Below are 17,214 nucleotides of genomic sequence, written 5' to 3' on the forward strand. Positions count from 1 at the left end.
ATTTTAGTGGGTAGTTTTTTTTCAAATTGTCCAATCGAGAAATGGACTTTTTGCAGGATAAGTAACTAGTAAGATCGTACTTTCAGGGATCATTTCTTGAGTGCGTATCTTGGCCTCTCGAGGCAAACTAGACGACCTTCGTCAGTCCGATGATGACAGATGGCGTCTCTCTAGAGCATGAGAGTGCAATCGAACTTCTGTTCGTTTGTTTCGATGATTGCATACCCTATCAGGGAACGAGAGCTCGCAATCTGAGGGCTACAATTATAAACACTGAACTTCAATTGTTTTTGAGGCAAGGATAATGTGTCTGAACTCCATCTTGCATCAAAATTTGCATAGAGCGAAACTGAAACTTCGTTTGTTTTAATCAAACGAATAAACAGGACTAGCAAATAAACACGTCCATTCAGTAATCGGATACGTATGGATAATGTATTCTTTTGATAGACTTCAAATTGTTAAATCTGAAGGCATTCACTTGAATATATTCAATAAGAAAAAACATCTAGTAACGTAAATTAGTATGGTTATAGTTTAAGATTTTTCATAAAACTATCAAATTTTAGTGGGTAGATTTTTTTTCAAATTGTCCAATCGAGAAATGGACTTTTTGCAGGATAAGTAACTAGTAAGAGCGTACTTTCAGGGATCATTTCTTGAGTGCGTATCTTGGCCTCTCGAGGCAAACTAGACGACCTTCGTCAGTCCGATGATGACAGATGGCGTCTCTCTAGAGCATGAGAGTGCAATCGAACTTCTATTCGTTTGCTTCGATGATTGCATACCCTATCAGGGAAAGAGAGCTCGCAATCTGAGGGCTACAATTATAAACACGGAATTTTAATTGTTTTTGAGGCATGGATAATGTGTCTGATTTCCACATTGCATCAAAATTTGCAAAGAACGAAGCTGAAACTTCGATTGTTTTCATCAAGAAAATAAACAGGACAAGCAAATAAACACTTCCATTCAGTAATTGGACGTATGGATAATAGGATACGTATGGATAATATATTCTTTTGATAGACTTCAAATTGTTAAATCTGAAGGCATTCTCTTGAATATATTCAATAAGAAAAACATCTAGTAACGTAAATTAGTATGGTTATGGTTTTAGATTTTTCATAAAACTATCAAATTTTAGTGGGTAATTTTTTCAAATTGTCCAATCGAGAAATGGACTTTTTACAGGATACGTATCTAGTAAGATCGTACTTTCAGGGACCATTTCTTGAGTGCGTATCTTGGCCTCTCGAGGCAAACTAGACGACCTTCGTCAGTCCGATGATGACAGATGGCGTCTCTCTAGAGCATGAGAGTTCAATCGAACTTCTGTTCGTTTGTTTCGATGATTGCATACCCTATCAGGGAAAGAGAGTTTGCAATCTGAGGGCTACAATTATAAGCAATGATATTCAATTGTTTATGAGGCATGGATAATGTGTCTGAACTCCATCTTGCATCAAAATTTGCAAAGAACGAAGCTGACACTTCGATTTTTTCATCAAGAAAATAAACAGGACAAGCAAATAAACACGTCCATTCAGTAATTGGATACGTATGCATAATATATTTTTTGATAGACTTCAAATTGTTAAATCTGAAGGCATTCTCTTGAATATATTCAATAAGAAAAACATCTAGTAACGTAAATTAGTATGGATATAGTTTTAGATTTTTCATAAAACTATCAAATTTTAGTGGGTAGTTTTTTTTTCAAATTGTCCAACCGAGAAATGAAGTTTTTGCAGGATACGTATCTAGTAAGATCGTACTTTCAGGGATCCTTTCTTGAGTGCGTATCTTGGCCTCTCGAGGCAAACTAGACGACCTTAGTAAGTCCGATGATGACAGATGGCGTCTCTCTAGAGCATGAGAGTGCAATCGATTTTCTGTTCGATTGTTTCGATGATTGCATACCTTATCAGGGAAAGAGAGCTCGCAATCTGAGAGCTACATTTGTAAACACTGAACGTCAATTGTTTTTGAGACATCTTTATAGTGTCTGAACTCCAACTTGCGCCAAAATTTGCATGAAGCGAAACTGATACTTCGATTGTTTGCATCACGCAAAACATGATAGGCAAATAAAAACGTCCATTCAGTAATCGGCTACTTATGGTTAATATATTGTTTTGATAGACAAAAAAATTGTTAAATCTGAAAATATTCGAAAAAAATTTCAAATTTTAGTGGGTAGGTTTTTTCAAATTGTTCAATCGAGAAATGACGTTTTTGCATGATGCGTAAATTTCAAGATCATAATTGCAGGGATCAATTTTGACCTCTAGAGTAGACTTAGACGTCCTTCGTCAATCCGATGATGACAGAAGGCGTCTCTCAGAGCATGCGAGTGCAATTGAAATTATGTTCGATTGTATCGATGTTTGCTTACCCTTTCAGGGAAAAAAGAGCTCGGTATCTGAAGGCTGCTTATAAACAATGAACGTCAAATGTTTTTGAAAATTAGAGACATGTTCTTTTTTTCTGAAGCTCAGCTTCGACATATTTTTTTTGTCTGAACTTTAAATTGCGCCAAAATTTGCATCAAGCGAAAATGAAACTTAGAGCGCAAATCAAAAATTAGTTACGTATGGAGAAGATATTCTTTTGACAGACTTCAAATTTTTAAATTTGAAAACATTCACTTAAATGTAAATAATACGAAGTATATCCATTAACCTAAATTGGTATGATTATAGTTTTAAATTTTTCATAATACTATCAAATTTTAGTGGGTAGTTATTATTTGAAATATTTCAATCGAATAATAATTTTTGCTTGATTGATGACGTGGAACATCTTAATTACAGGGATCATCTCATGAGTTCGTCTTTTGGCCTCTCGAGGCAACCTAGACGAACCTCGGTCAGCCCAATGATGACAAAAGGCAAAAGCGTGAGGGTGCAAATGAGCTTGTGTTAAGTTGTGTAAGTGATTCGATAATTGCTGGCCATTTTTAGAGCTCCCTATCTGAGGGCTCCGACAACTAACTGAATATTTTCATAACTTTACAAATTTAAGCTGCTTACTAAACTCACTTCTACGTATTCGAAATACTGAGACCACTAAAAGTATAAAAGTCTAAAACTTTGCGTGTCTTTTTAATGAAATTGGAGAACTATCCAGGGGCGGATTTAGGGGGGGGGGGAGGACACCCCCTCCCTCAGGGATTTGACCCCCTGCCGACCCAAAGTGTCCCTCCCCCCTTTGGTAATTTTTAAGAAATCCAGTTTTGTTCGACCAAACCCACAATTTTTCTAAAGGCGCCTCAAATCGGTCAGAAAAAAAGTGACCTACCATTTTTGGACTGTTTTTTCAAAATTTTGCCTGCAGCGCAGAAAATTTCAGCAGAACAGGGACTAAATCGAGCTTAGGGAGTGCTCAAAAAATCAATTCGGTCGACCTAAAAAAAGCCGCCCCCCCTCGAGAAAATCCTAGATCCGTCCCTGGTACTATCAAAGAAGTACTTTTCCGAAATTTAGAGTTTCGCCAACTTTTTTCATCACGCGAAAATGAAGAGTTTCATAGCAAAAAAGAACACGTCAAAGCTCTAATCGGCTTCGTATCATATGTTTAATTAACGAGATTATTTTGAATGAAATTAACACTCCAAAATCCATTAACCTATATAGGAACGAGTGTAATTTTAGAACTATAATAAAACTATAAGATTACAATTGTTAGTTTTTTTTTCATTTTGTTCAATTGAGAAATATCCTTTCTTGAGTGATACTTGATGTGTAAAACTGTTCTGTCTGGGATCAGTTTTTGAGTGCGTATATTGGCCTCTTGAGGCAACTTAGACGACACACGCTAGTCCGATGACGATACAAGGCGTTTTTTATAGCATGAGAGTGCACTTGAATTTGTGTTTCAATGATATGATGATTGCGTACCCGCTCAGGAGAAAAACTCGCTATTTGAGTGCTAATTTTATACACTCAACTTTTTTTGACTTTTTAAACTAAGATGCAAAGTGTTCGCGTGTATTTTCAAAGCAAAATCAGGTACTCGAAAAAAATGTTCCCTGAATTCCAACTGGCTTTAATTTTACAACACGGAAACTGAAACCGGAAAGATCTCAAAACACATAAAAAACAAGTCTGTTGATTATAAGGTTTCGTATTGATAAACAAATTCAATTTATTGGTTTAAAATTGCTAAACTTGTATACGTTTGTTTGAATGCAGTTAGCATTAAGAAATTTCGGTAAATCTGATTTGATGTGGTCATAGTTTGTCAAACTTTGATATAACTACCAAGTTACAATTGGTAGCCTTTTCAATTTGTTTGATCGAAAAGTATCTCTTTTTGCATGACACGTGATGCATACAGTTATACTTTCAGGGATCATTTCTTGATTGCGAATCTTGACTTCTCGGGGCAACCTAGGTGACCTTAGTTTGTTGATGATGAATATAAAGCATGGGAGTGCAACTGAATCTCTGTTCAATTATGGCGATGATTGCTTACCCTTGAAGGAAAAGGAGAGTTCGCTATCTCAGGGCGCCTTTTATTCTTTGATGCGTACAATTTATGCATTTTTGAATTCAAAAATCCCATTTTTCATTGCAGTTACTCACTACGTTCATTACGTGTAGCAATAGTCAGATTTCCAGTGTTTTCTGCAGGGTTGATTATTTGGTTCAGTTTCATTACTTTAGATTGATGAAGTCTGTTTTAAAATTTTTTAAATCAAATTAAAAACAGATGAAGAACTCTATCTAAAAGGCTGCAAGTGTCAATTTCAAACCAGCTACGGAAATGAACAGCTAGAATTTTATATGAAAATTAAAATTTTTCTTAACTTTTTCATATGTATAGAAAAACTGAGTTAACTTCATCAAAAAGTGTCAGCCTAATAAGACTTGTAAAAATCATGTTCAAAAATTCATACGCGCAAACTGTGATAATCAACTAAACACTAACTGTTCAGTTTTTTTAATCTTGTGGACTTTTCAAATTTTCACTAATTTAAAACACGAACTTGAAGTGATTCCAACTAGAAAGTAAAATTGAAACTAAGAAAAATAATTGTGAAGAATTATTGCAAGGTTTTTTGGAGGAAAAACACAAAATTCCCAACTAAAAAGATGCCACAAACTTTTGTCTTGAATTTATGAGTCACAATGATAAAAAAACAGACCTCGGTGCTTGAACACTTTTCCTGCCTTTTTCTCGGTATGGATTCCAAACCACAACCGGTGCCTGCCTGCATGTAGCTAGTTTCTTCCGAATGGGAAACTTGTACGCTATCTCCCTTGTCTTGCGGAAGAAGGGATTGGTTGGTTTGTTCGGCAATATCACAAGGTAGTTTTCCTCGCCACCTAGTATATAAATATTAGTTAAAAAATTCTGAAAACGGACCAAAAGTCTCTTGACTATTTCTCAAAATAAACTTTAATGGTTATAAATCCGATTCTATACTAACATTATTCGTTTGTTCGCCTGAAATAAATTTATCACGAATATTATTAACATAGCCAATCGAAGATTAGAAAAAGCAATGAACGCAAGTAAACATATAAAAAAAACTGACTTTGTTGAAAAATTTCATCTTTCAAAAAATATATGCATTTTAAGCTCTTTAAATTCTAGAATGAGTTATGACTGTGATAACTTTAACCAAACTTGAGAAAACTGTATCAACAGGTAAAGTTTTTTTTTTTTCCACTGGAAATCTATAAATTAAATTCCACTTTCGAACCATTTCCATTTTCGTATTTGGAGAGTGCTATTTACGTCACTTTCAACAGATGAATTTCTATTGAACTCAAAAAGTGCATAAATGCCAAAGTGCATTCATAAATTCATCAGTATGTATGAATGTACATCTGTCGTTTTTAGAGACTTTTATGCAAATTTTATGACTTTTCCTTAAAAAAAAAACGAAAAAAAAAAATCAGCAAGACCTGAATAAGAGTCTTCACTGCGTTCATTACTCTTTAAAAAAATTATAAAAAACCCTCCTTTTCGAGCAAATTGATAATTCAATCTTTTTTAGAACCTCAAAAGGAAAATTGTTAAAAAAAGCATGTATCACAGCCAGGGTCGGATCTAGGATTTTTTCAAGAGGGAGGCGGATTTTCAAAAAAAATTCGAAAATTTTGTTGACCTTTTTTTAGGTCGACCAAAACGATTTTCGGAGCTCTCCCAAGACACTAAAAAGACCCTGTTTTGGCGAAAATTTCAGCGCGTTTTTCGCCACTTTTCGGAAAATTTCTACCAAAAATTCGCGTTTTTTTGGCGCGCGCTTCCCCCTAAAAATTAGATTATATTAAAAAAGTTTTGGGTCCGTCAGCCAAAAATGGATATCCCTAAATAGTGCAAAGGGGGGACCCTTTGGGTCGGCATGGGGTCGAATCCCTGAGGGGGGACATCCCCCCTAAATCCGCCCCTGATTACAGCCAGAGACTCAGGACTAGGCGAACCAGATGAAACAATCTCCTAACTCAGGGAGAATATCTTCAAATTGATCAAAGGTTGTTTAGCCTGAAAACTCATTTTGGATCATACCTACTCAAATTTGCCACTTAATTTTAGGGGGCAATCGTTCACTTTGTTTCTTTAAGGGTAAATTTTTCAAACGTTGGGGTGTTGTTTGTGTTCTGTTTGTTAAAAAATTGACAAAAAACTTTACAAAGTTGTTTTTGTATATTTAAGAGGTTAATTCACTTAAACGTGAAGAAATGAACATCTCTCATTTTTGCGCCCTTTTGAATCAGTAAAAAAAAGATTTAAAAAAAAATTGTTCATAACTTCATAAGAAAATAACCTGCCGACTGTTGGAAGTTTTGTGCATCAGAAATCGGAATAGCGACTCGTACTCTGGTATCTTTCGGGTTACCCGGAACGGATCGTTGCCGACTCTCCTTCTCCGAAGTGGGTTGCCCCGATAATGCATCCTGATCATTTGAACTCGTCGTTCCGGTTTCATAATCGGCATATTCGTTGGCGTTTTGACTGTCAGAAACACTACCAATAACTGAACTTTCAACACTTGATTTTTCAGAAGATCGTCCTTTCAATGTTGATGATGCAAACTTTGAACTGTTGTCCTCAACTTTCGATGGTGTTTCTGATATGCCGCTTTGACCGCTTTTGGAGTTGGCTTCTTCAGGGGACTCTGTTTTCGAATACGTTGTCGAGTCTAAAAATAAAACTTGATTCTTGACGATTGAGCGCCATCATTGAAAAAAAAAGTTTTTAAATTTTTGAACCCAATTTGTGCTTTTTTTGCTCCTCAAATCAACCAGAAAAAATTGCAGATTACATCATGAAAACCATTTATATGTTTTTTGTAGGTGAGAAAGTGGGGTGTGGCGATGGACTTTAACTGAATTTTTAAACCGGTTTTTCTCGACTCTTTTATTTAAAAAATCATTCAATCGAGTTAGGACTTAAAAGGCCATATCACACGATCCATTCTAATAATTGTTTGTGTATTTTTTGTAAATATAAAATGAAACACATCAAAGAGAAATTTCCTTTCCACATTGTCCTCGAAACCACAAGAATTGCCAGTGGTTGAACAAATAGCACAGAAGTTTCCGATCAAATTCACGTATGTAAATATTTGGTAAATTTACAGAGATCATTTTTTTCTAGGTTTCTCTACGCGTGTTGTGGGGAAAGAACCTAACGGGTTCTAAATGCATTATTATTAATTGTTCTTTTTTTTCTACATTTGCAAAAGAAATTTTGTTGAAATAGAATGTGAAACCAGTTTTCATTTTTTTTTCAGATTAATTTTTTTTGAACTTGGTGCCGGGATGCGCTAAAAGAACTTATTTAACTCAGCTAAAAACAGCAGAATGTTTGCTTCGAATGTTCGCTTAACTTGCCTTACTTGCTGTAAATCCGAAAAAAGCAAACAAAATTCTAGACAGGTTTTTGAACGTTAGTTAATTTCTAAACATCGTTCAAATTGCGACAAAAATGGGTGTAAAATCAAATATCAATCTATCCTATCCGACAGTTGCTTGTGGTAACAAAAGCAAAAAAAAAAGAAACAAATCATGTTAAAACATTTTAAAAAATTTTTGGGGAAATAACTAAAAAATTGTCTTCCGAATTTCGAAGAAAGTGACCACTTATTTGTTTTTTTTTCTCCACATGAATTTGAATTTTTAATTAGCCTTTTTCGACGGAAAATGAAACCTACTAAAGTCCTGAGCTCAACTTGGAAAACACTACTCTTACCTTTGGTTAATTTTTTCAAAGTTATGATTATTCGAAAAGCCACAATGGGATATTTTTGTGCTCTTAACGGTTAAGTGGCGGTTTCATCCGTCTATGATATCATTTCAAATTGAACTGAGAAATGATAGTTGTTCGAGTTATTACTTCAGTATATGCTAAACACATCACTATATCTTGAAATCCCATGAGCAATCTTGAAACATATCCCATGAACAATCAGCCAACCAAGACGATGAACCGTCAATTTTGAAATCCGCGGTGCCCAGTGGACAACCAGGACCTCCTGGATTGTTATTCCAGCGAACTGGAAACCGAAACCTCAAAAGGTATAAACAGCTTCATTCGAAAGTTAAAGCAGAGAGCGCTGATACGTTGACTTTAAATAATGGGGTTGTGCTTAGGAAATCGGGGGTAGCCACAAAAGCGAAACCAAAGAAGACTAAAGCCGGGTCAAAAATCAGTTTTACCACCACCAACTCCGCGGGAAGTTAAAGAGCGAGCAACAAAGAAGATTGCTCCACAGAAGCAACGGGAGAAAAGCGGCCGCCGATTTGAGAACAGTGGTTCTGAATCGGAAGATAGTGACAACTTACCGATTATTTCGGTCAAACGGACAAAACAACCATCCGCGGAGGCTTCAACAGAAATCGCACAAGCAGATCCAACGGCAATGCAACAAACGGACGGACGCAGATATTGGAAGCGACCAAGAAACAATTCCAACACGCAGCGGCGACTTGGGTAGAAATCCAAGGGATCCGTCTACATCAACTTCAGGGGACCAACCAATGCCAGCACCCGGGAAAAAGAAGAGAACGTCAAAAAAGGCCAGACGGGTATCCCATAGCAGTCAGGAAGATAGCCAGAACGACACGGGATCTATAGCATCGAGAAGAAGCGGAAGAAAAATAACGGCGGTGACCAAAATGGGAGGGGTGATGATTGATTTCATCAATCAAAACGAAAAGGAGGGAAAGAAGTGATCTAAAAGAAAACAATCAAACTGAAACATAAAACAAAACTATTAGCTTATTTAGCCCAGGGAGAGGGTCGGTCTTCATTGACTAAAACTCAAACGCCATCACTGCTAAGTGATTTTTTAGTTGATAAAAATCGTTGTCAGGAAAGTTGTTAATCGAACTTTAAACAAGAACTCAGTATCTTTCTTATCAGTAGTTCTTAATTAACATGTTGTCAATAAATTTTCAGTCATCTAAAGCTTCATCTATTGAAGGGGAAGTGTCGTATAGTGTGGTTTAGGTCAAATTGCAAGCTGTCAATCAACTGTCATTCGTGGTGCTTATTAATCTATTAGCAGGTGCTGTCCTTGGAACAGTCTGTCACCCTTGGATAATCTTGATAGTCACTCTTATTGTTAACTTTGCAAGATCAAATTGATTATCTTTATTCGAATTAAAAACATCACAACAAACGTTTTCAACATGGCGCAGCCAGCAGTCTCAGGTGGGGGGAAGAATCCACTGGGTATTACAGGATTTCGGCCAGCAAAATGTATTGAACCACCTATGATGTGGGAATTGTGAATCAACAGATTCCAATGGGGATGGTGGCTAAGCATTCAATTAATCCAAAAAATTATTATTACTCAGCGACTCTCGCTGCAGCTCAAGTTACCGCTTTGCCCGAGGAAGTGGATGGGAAGAATCGACTGGAATCAGAATAAGTTCTGATCTCAAATTTGTATTTGTGCCTGGGAGAAAAAAGACAAGACGAACGCCACAAAAGTCGACCGCATCTAGATCTCTCGACGGTCCGTTACCCAAGGATGATAGACGTACTGGAAACGGAATTCAAGAAGGAAAGGAATGAGACATACGAGACATATCACCTTCTCTCTCGGAAACAATTCATCAATGAAAGCTTGGAGCAATTACATTCCGTACTGAGCGGATTGGCAGCGCGATGCAATTTCGGAGTGTTGGAGGATCGTATACTAAGGGATGTATTCATTGTCAATATGAATAACCGTGAAGCACAAAAATAACTATGCAGGTCAACAAAAACACCGGAGGAGGTTCATGGGATAGCCCTCTCGTACGAGCGGGGTAACAAGTATGCCACATCCTATGTCGCCACGGGATCATTGGGAACCCAAGGATCATCTTCAGGCGGTGGAATCCAGATTAAATCAGAACAGGTTTGAACGATCCGTGGAGGTTACCGCAATAATCGCGCACGAGGCCGAGGTTCATATCGAGGGCGAGGCTCGAACCGAGGTGGAAATTCGTTTCAAAACAACCGATGCTACAACTGCGACCAACCAAACTTTACGAGAGAACATTTGGATAGATGTCCGGCAAAAGGAGCTACGTGTAATTTTTGTCATAAAATTGGACTTTACGAACGTACCTGTAGAGGAAAGCGCGGAAATCAGCAAGGACGGGTAGCAGTCGGAATGATACGTGAAAATGTTGACGAGACACACCTGGATAATTCAGCGGACAAAGAACCTTCCCAGTATGCAAGTTCCATTGGATGGGTAAACAAAAATCCAGTGGTACACTCGTTGGACTCGAGCAGTTCAGACGGGAGTTATATGGTAATTGCAATAAAACACAATTGATCCAGGGAATTGAAAATCGCTGGGGCACAATTGCCGATTACAATAAATGGAAAATCTACTCGCGTTTGGATTGATAGCGGATCTCCGATTTCAATTTTCACCATTGGTGAACTGAGAAGAACGCTGGGAGCTTCGGGGATAAAACTGGATACTCTCTCGGAGGAGGACAATGCATTTCGAGATTATGGGAACAATCCACTGCAGATGATTGGAGCGATGGCTGTCACATTAGAATCCAATGACTGGAAGATAAAAGCAAGGATAAAAGTCATAGGAGGAAATCGCCCATCGATTATTGGAAGAGACTTGATTCCTCAGCTCGGACTACAGTTGGTGCAACAATCAGCACCAGGGGACCAGATAATGTCCATCGATGAAGTGGATTCGGAACCATCGGTGCCAGAGGGGGAGTTGGACTCGTGGCAAACCTACTTCAGTAAGCAGTTTTCAAACCTTTTCAATAGGTAGGAAAAATAAGAAATTATAAAGTGCAAGCAGAATTTTTTGAAAACCTCATCCCAGTACAACAAAAGAGACGACGAGTTCCCATTTCATTGCAAGAGAAAGTGGATACTGAAATCGATAAACTACTGAAACAAGGTCATATCGAAAACTGACGGAATGCTCGGTCAACTATTTCGTGTCTCCAATCGTAATAACAGTAAAGAAAGATGGGTCTGTAAAACTAGCGCTCGAGTCCAGGGAATTAAATAAACAAGTGCTTAAGAACAAATATCAAATGCCGAATATTGAAAAACTAAGGGAACAGTAGGACAAACGATTAGCGAGAAAAAATCTGGGGACATATTTTTTACAACGATGGATCTACCATATGCGTATGGTCAATTGCCACTAAGCGCTGAAACGAGTGTACAAGGTAATTGTTCTCTCATTGGAGGTAGATCGACGGGAACGTACCGGTTCAAGACCGGATTCTATGGTTTGACTACGATGCCAGCGGAATTCCAGCGCGCAATGGACTGTATTCTTGCGGAATATCCGAAGGCGCATGCGTTCATCGACGATATTTTGGTTTTATCCAAGGGAATCGCGATCGACCATATAGCAACGGTAGAGAAAATTCTAAAACAAACTGGATCAGGAAAATATGTCTCTAAAACTATCAACATGCAAGTTCGCGCAACGGAAATGCGAGTGGCTAGGCCACAAGATACCATCTACTGGAATAACTCCCTTGGTACGGAAAACAGAACCGATCGAAGCATTAACGCCGCCGCGGACTTTGACGCAACTAAAATCGTTCATGGGGTCAATACACAGTCTCCACAAGAATCTGCCAGCGTTACCTGAATCATCCGCGCCGTTGCGACCCTTAACAAATAAAAGTAATGCATACATTTGGACTTCCGAATGCCAGAACGCGTTTGAAAATCTAAAAAAAACAAGTGTCTAACATTGTTGAATTGCGACATTTCGATATCCACAATAATATTCGGATCGTGGGCGACGCAATTCACAACGATCTCGGTGCTGTACTTGAACAATTAGGACCGGAGGGGTGGAGACCTATTTCTTTTGCTTCAAGATACCTTAACGAAGCGGAAAAGAAATATTCAACGAATGATTTGGAAATGTTGGCAGTAGTGGGGGGGGGGGCAGAATAATTTCGAAATTATATATTGGGACGGAATATTTTAATCATGACCGATCACAAAGCGTTAATCTCTCTTTTGAACGGCATTAATAAAAAAACAAGACGATGTTTAGCAGTTTGACGCGTTGGTTAGATCGTCTCATTCCCTTTGATTTTCAAATTGATCACAAACCAGGGGCGAAAATTGGCCTAGCAGACTACTTATCCCGCCATCCATGTAATGAAGCAACGCCAATTAGTACGTACAAAAAAATGTTTACTGTGGCAAAGATCAACTTAATTCGTGCCGCTCTCGGTTTCAATGAGAATACTGCATCCAGGGGCTACAAATCCTCCATAATCAATCCAAGAGACCACATATCAAAGAGGAAAGTAAGCAAACTACAAATAGATTGAAAGTTTCGTTACGAAATGAACCAGTAGAGGGCGCAAAACCATGTGAGTGGGAGTCAACCAATCAGAATCGAACACATGGCTTGAACCGACGGCTACGCAAAATACGCGGAAATTTAGTTGGTGCTATTATTCAATCAAAAGAAAGTTGTTGTTTAAATCTCTCAAATACATCTAAAAACTCACAATCTCGAATCGCAATGGATAAAAGTATGAGGAAATGGCAGAAATTCTTACAGCAACACCCAAGTCTAAACAGCAGCACTGATGAAATTGAAGAATTACCACAGAACACCGTATCTTTGGAAGCTATTACTAAAGAAACCAAATCAATTCGGACGAATACTACATTTTCGTTACCCTCGGCATTCAAAGGTGAAACAATACCACCCGTGGATAACAATTCAATATGTATGTCTATTATCCCTCGGAATTGCAAGATCGTTAGTAAAATCACTTCTTTACCTGATTTGTTTAATCTAAAGTTCATTGAGTCTAATTATAGATCTGACCCTCAGTTGAGCGCAATTCGTGACCTTATAGTTTCACAGGGTCCTAACATTCATGATAAATTTACTGCTATGAACTCTTATTATTCTAAATTTGTTAACGACTTTTCGGTGAAGGAGAACGTAGTGTGGATGGATGAAAAACTCGTAATACCTATGAACTTACAAACTGCGATTAACAATAGAATTCATGCATACAATCACGGAAAATTTTGATGAAAATTTTGATGCGGCAAAAGCTGTGTGGTACCCGTATAATTACCGATCAATAGCTTCAATAGCTGAGGATTGTCCCGAATGCACTGCTGCCGGTAAGAACTTAAAAACGATCTTAAGAAAAAATCAGCTTGGAAATATACCGGAACCGAAGAAACCAAATGAGTCAGTTCAACTAGATTTTTTGGGGCCCATTAGCTACTTAAATGAATCCCGGAAATAAGTGTTAGTGGCAGTTGATCGGTTTTCTCGTTGGCCAAAATGGGTGTGACCAAGAACGGCGGTGACCAAAATGGGAGGGGTGATGATTGATTTCATCAATCAGAACGAAAAGGAGGGAAAGAAGTGATCTAAAAGAAAACAATCAAACTGAAACATAAAACAAAACTATTAGCTTATTTAGCCCAGGGAGAGGGTCGGTCTTCATTGACTAAAACTCAAACGCCATCACTGCTAAGTGATTTTTTAGTTGATAAAAATCGTTGTCAGGAAAGTTGTTAATCATTCTTTAAACAAGCACTCAGTATCTTTCTTATCAGTAATTCTTAATTAACATGTTGTCATTAAATTTTCAGTCATCTAAAGTTTCATCTATTGAAGGCGAAGTGTCGTATAGTGTGGTTTAGATCAAATTGCAAGCTGTCAATCAACTGTCATTCGTGGTGTTTATTAACCTTCTATCAGGTGCTGTCCTTGGAACAGTCTGTCACCCTTGGATAATCTTGATAGCCACTCTTATTGTTAACTTTGCAAGATCAAGTTGATTATCTTTATTGGAATTAAATACTGCACAACAAACGTTTTCAACAAGACTTTTAATTTAACATCAGAACTCACGAAAGTCTTGGCAGCTGTTTTCATTTAACTAGTAGAAAAAAATAGTGCAGTTAATCAACTTTAACCTCAACAAAACTGCTCTTATAGTAAGGCAAAGCCTTGAATGTTCCGACTGCCCCTTAATTCTTATCGAATAGGTTTTGAGATAAAAAAAAATTGAAAATTTATAAACTTCGGACAATATTAAAAATCAAGTTGAGTCGTACGAAGTTAATCCGACCTAGCCTCAATTCAAAATGGGACGATTTATTTGTGCAGGCTAATTCGCGTTACGCTCTCAGCATGAATATGAATGAATTCTTCAACGTGCGCATGATATAGTCCAGAAGATGGACAAATTAGATTTTTCAAACTCCCAGAACTTTACAAAAAGTAATTGGAGGTAACAATATCGATTTTTATTTGAACATGAAGTTGAACTTTTTTTGTTAGTAACGGTTGTTTGTTAGTAGCGGTGAGTTTTTTTGTTAGTAACGGTGAGTTTTTTTGTTAGTAACGGTTATTTTGATCGCCAAAAAATGACTGAATATAAAAAGCCACCCAAGCACAAATTTTTGTTGTTTTCGTCGAATGTCGGAATAAGAATTTATCTTAAGTTTGTTGCTGTACAGCATTTTCAATAAAAAAAAATTTTATTTCTCAAGAATTACCAGACCTTGGTACCTCACACACAATAATCAAAATAGTTTTACTTCTTTAAGCATTACCAGACCTTGCTAGCTCACATACCACCTTTTTTACACAAATCAAACTTCGAGAAAAATTGGTCTGCGTGAAGTCTCAAACATGCAAGTATTGTGCAACAATAGGACAATACGGGATGAGCCAATTGAAATGCCTAGTGATCACAGTCAAGATATTTCAGCAAGAATATTTTCAAGCTAGAAAAGTACATGTGAGCGTACTCTAGCCTTAAACAATTAGGGCACTTAAGCTATGGCACCAACTGTTTCCATTGCTGTTTGCCGGTAACGATAATTAAGCCACTTAACTTGCCCTGCCTGCTAATCAAAACCTAAGAAGAACGGCCAAACGCTCTCGAAAAAATGTAAGTTTGTCTGCTAAACATGCTGTCATTTTTTGATATCCCCAATTTTTTCTTTATTGAAAAAGATTATCACAAATGGTTCATAAGCCGAGATGACCCTCAAAGTTTCTAATCCGGAAAAATCATTTTTTGATCAGCAGCAATGATATACTGATACCTGCGCTAGAAAGACTTCCAATTTTTGCTTCGAAAAATGAAAAGAGTTAGAAAAATTAGATGATATAATTATAGAAGCAAATGAAAAATCATTTAGAAAGATGGTGGCAATTAGAAAAAATTGGTTTCTTTTTCTCTTTAAGCCAAAAATAAGGCCATACTTTGAGATATAATTTCCTTTTAGTCTCCCTCACCCTAGCATGTGGAAGGTAATTTGCAGTCTACAAGAACACGCTGCAATGCAAAAAAAACTGTTCGTTTTTGAAGTTTCTAGCAGTTATCATTGCAAAAAAATGAAAAAGATTAATCGTATCAGGGCAAAATTCTGAAGGTTCCGACTGCTTTTAAGCTCTATGAAGCAGTAATAACCTGAAAAACTAAACCTAATAAAAAACCTTTTTTTTCAAATTTGAGACTTTTTGTGAAAATCACTCCCCACACGTCATACAAAGTTCAAAGTGATAGATTTCGCTCGTAGCAACAAAACAATTATTGGAAATAGGCTTCCTTTAACCAATTTGGAACGGTTTCTAAGACGGATTAAATCTCCGCTTACGCGTAAAGAAAGCGAAACATATTGCGCGTTAATTGTCCTAAATTGACCGAAATTGCAATTTTTAAACCCCCATAACTGGTCATCACGGAAGAAATATCTTTTTAAGTTTAAGCTCAGGACATTACTATCTTTTGAATGATAGAGGAAAAAAAGTGTCAAAAATTGCTAAAGGAAAATTCGATATTTGTTTTAAAAACCCATTTAGGATCAGTATTGACTTGTTTCTCCGGTTCTTTGAAAAAATGTTTCTTCTTTGCGGAGACGTACTAGTGCAATACACTGGACGAATATTGAGACCGAGAAATTTGACAATGAGACAATCAGCCTTTTTGATGCGTGAGATACTAGAGGCTGGTAAGGCATTTAAGCATTTCAGTTTTGTTTTCGTGCCAATATCTCAATTATTCAGCAAAATCTGAACATAGCAATTTGTTTATAGTGTTAGCGATAAGGTTGATATGAAAATTAATTTAGTTACAGTTTTCAGGTGTTTGTAAAACTTTATTGCCTTAATTGGTAAGAAAATTATCTCGCTCTTTTTTTTATCTTACCGACGTCCCTTTTGATTAAAACTTTTTGAATAATAATGGATGAAAGACATAGAATTGACATTAAATTGTAGTGGTGTTGAGTTATTTAGGTACTAAATGAAATGAAGTCAAATTTTATGGTGTTACGGTCATAATTGTTTGGCTGTTAATAGAGGAAAGCCATCCAAAAAAACCTCAATTTTATGCAAGTTTCCTGTTTTTGCCATTATGGTTTATAAAAAACATACATTTCACACCATAATCATCACAAAAGTTACTTTGCCATCTAATATCATTTTAATTGTCAAAACACTTAATAAAAAGTATTATTAGTCCTGCAGAACAAATTAGAAGGGAATGAAACTTAAAAATTGATCACTCAGTCTGAAAAAAAACTAACATGTTGATTGTTTATCCGAGGCGTTTGAGGACGAACTACTTTTCTTGGTTTTTATCGTCTTCGAAGGATGTGCTGAGCTTTTATCGTCTTCGAAGGATGTGCTGAACTCGGCTCTGCTTCGTGAATCATCTTTACTTGGCTCTTTTACATTATAACGCGCTT

General features: G+C 37.0%; 4 non-coding genes across 4 annotated transcripts; all 4 read left to right on the plus strand.

The window, feature by feature from the left end:
- Positions 1-70: 70 nt before the first annotated feature.
- On the plus strand, positions 71-260 carry LOC134855804 (small nucleolar RNA U3). The gene has a single exon (XR_010164648.1). It is a non-coding gene; the product is annotated as a small nucleolar RNA U3 (small nucleolar RNA).
- A 373-nt stretch (positions 261-633) lies between these two features.
- LOC134855803 (small nucleolar RNA U3) lies at positions 634-823 on the plus strand. The gene has a single exon (XR_010164647.1). It is a non-coding gene; the product is annotated as a small nucleolar RNA U3 (small nucleolar RNA).
- A 385-nt stretch (positions 824-1,208) lies between these two features.
- On the plus strand, positions 1,209-1,398 carry LOC134855808 (small nucleolar RNA U3). Its single transcript, XR_010164651.1, has one exon. It is a non-coding gene; the product is annotated as a small nucleolar RNA U3 (small nucleolar RNA).
- A 370-nt stretch (positions 1,399-1,768) lies between these two features.
- On the plus strand, positions 1,769-1,958 carry LOC134855807 (small nucleolar RNA U3). Its single transcript, XR_010164650.1, has one exon. It is a non-coding gene; the product is annotated as a small nucleolar RNA U3 (small nucleolar RNA).
- Positions 1,959-17,214: the final 15,256 nt, after the last annotated feature.

Source organism: Symsagittifera roscoffensis, chromosome 10, assembly GCF_963678635.1.
Source record: "Symsagittifera roscoffensis chromosome 10, txSymRosc1.1, whole genome shotgun sequence".
NCBI classification, from domain to species: domain Eukaryota; kingdom Metazoa; phylum Xenacoelomorpha; order Acoela; family Convolutidae; genus Symsagittifera; species Symsagittifera roscoffensis.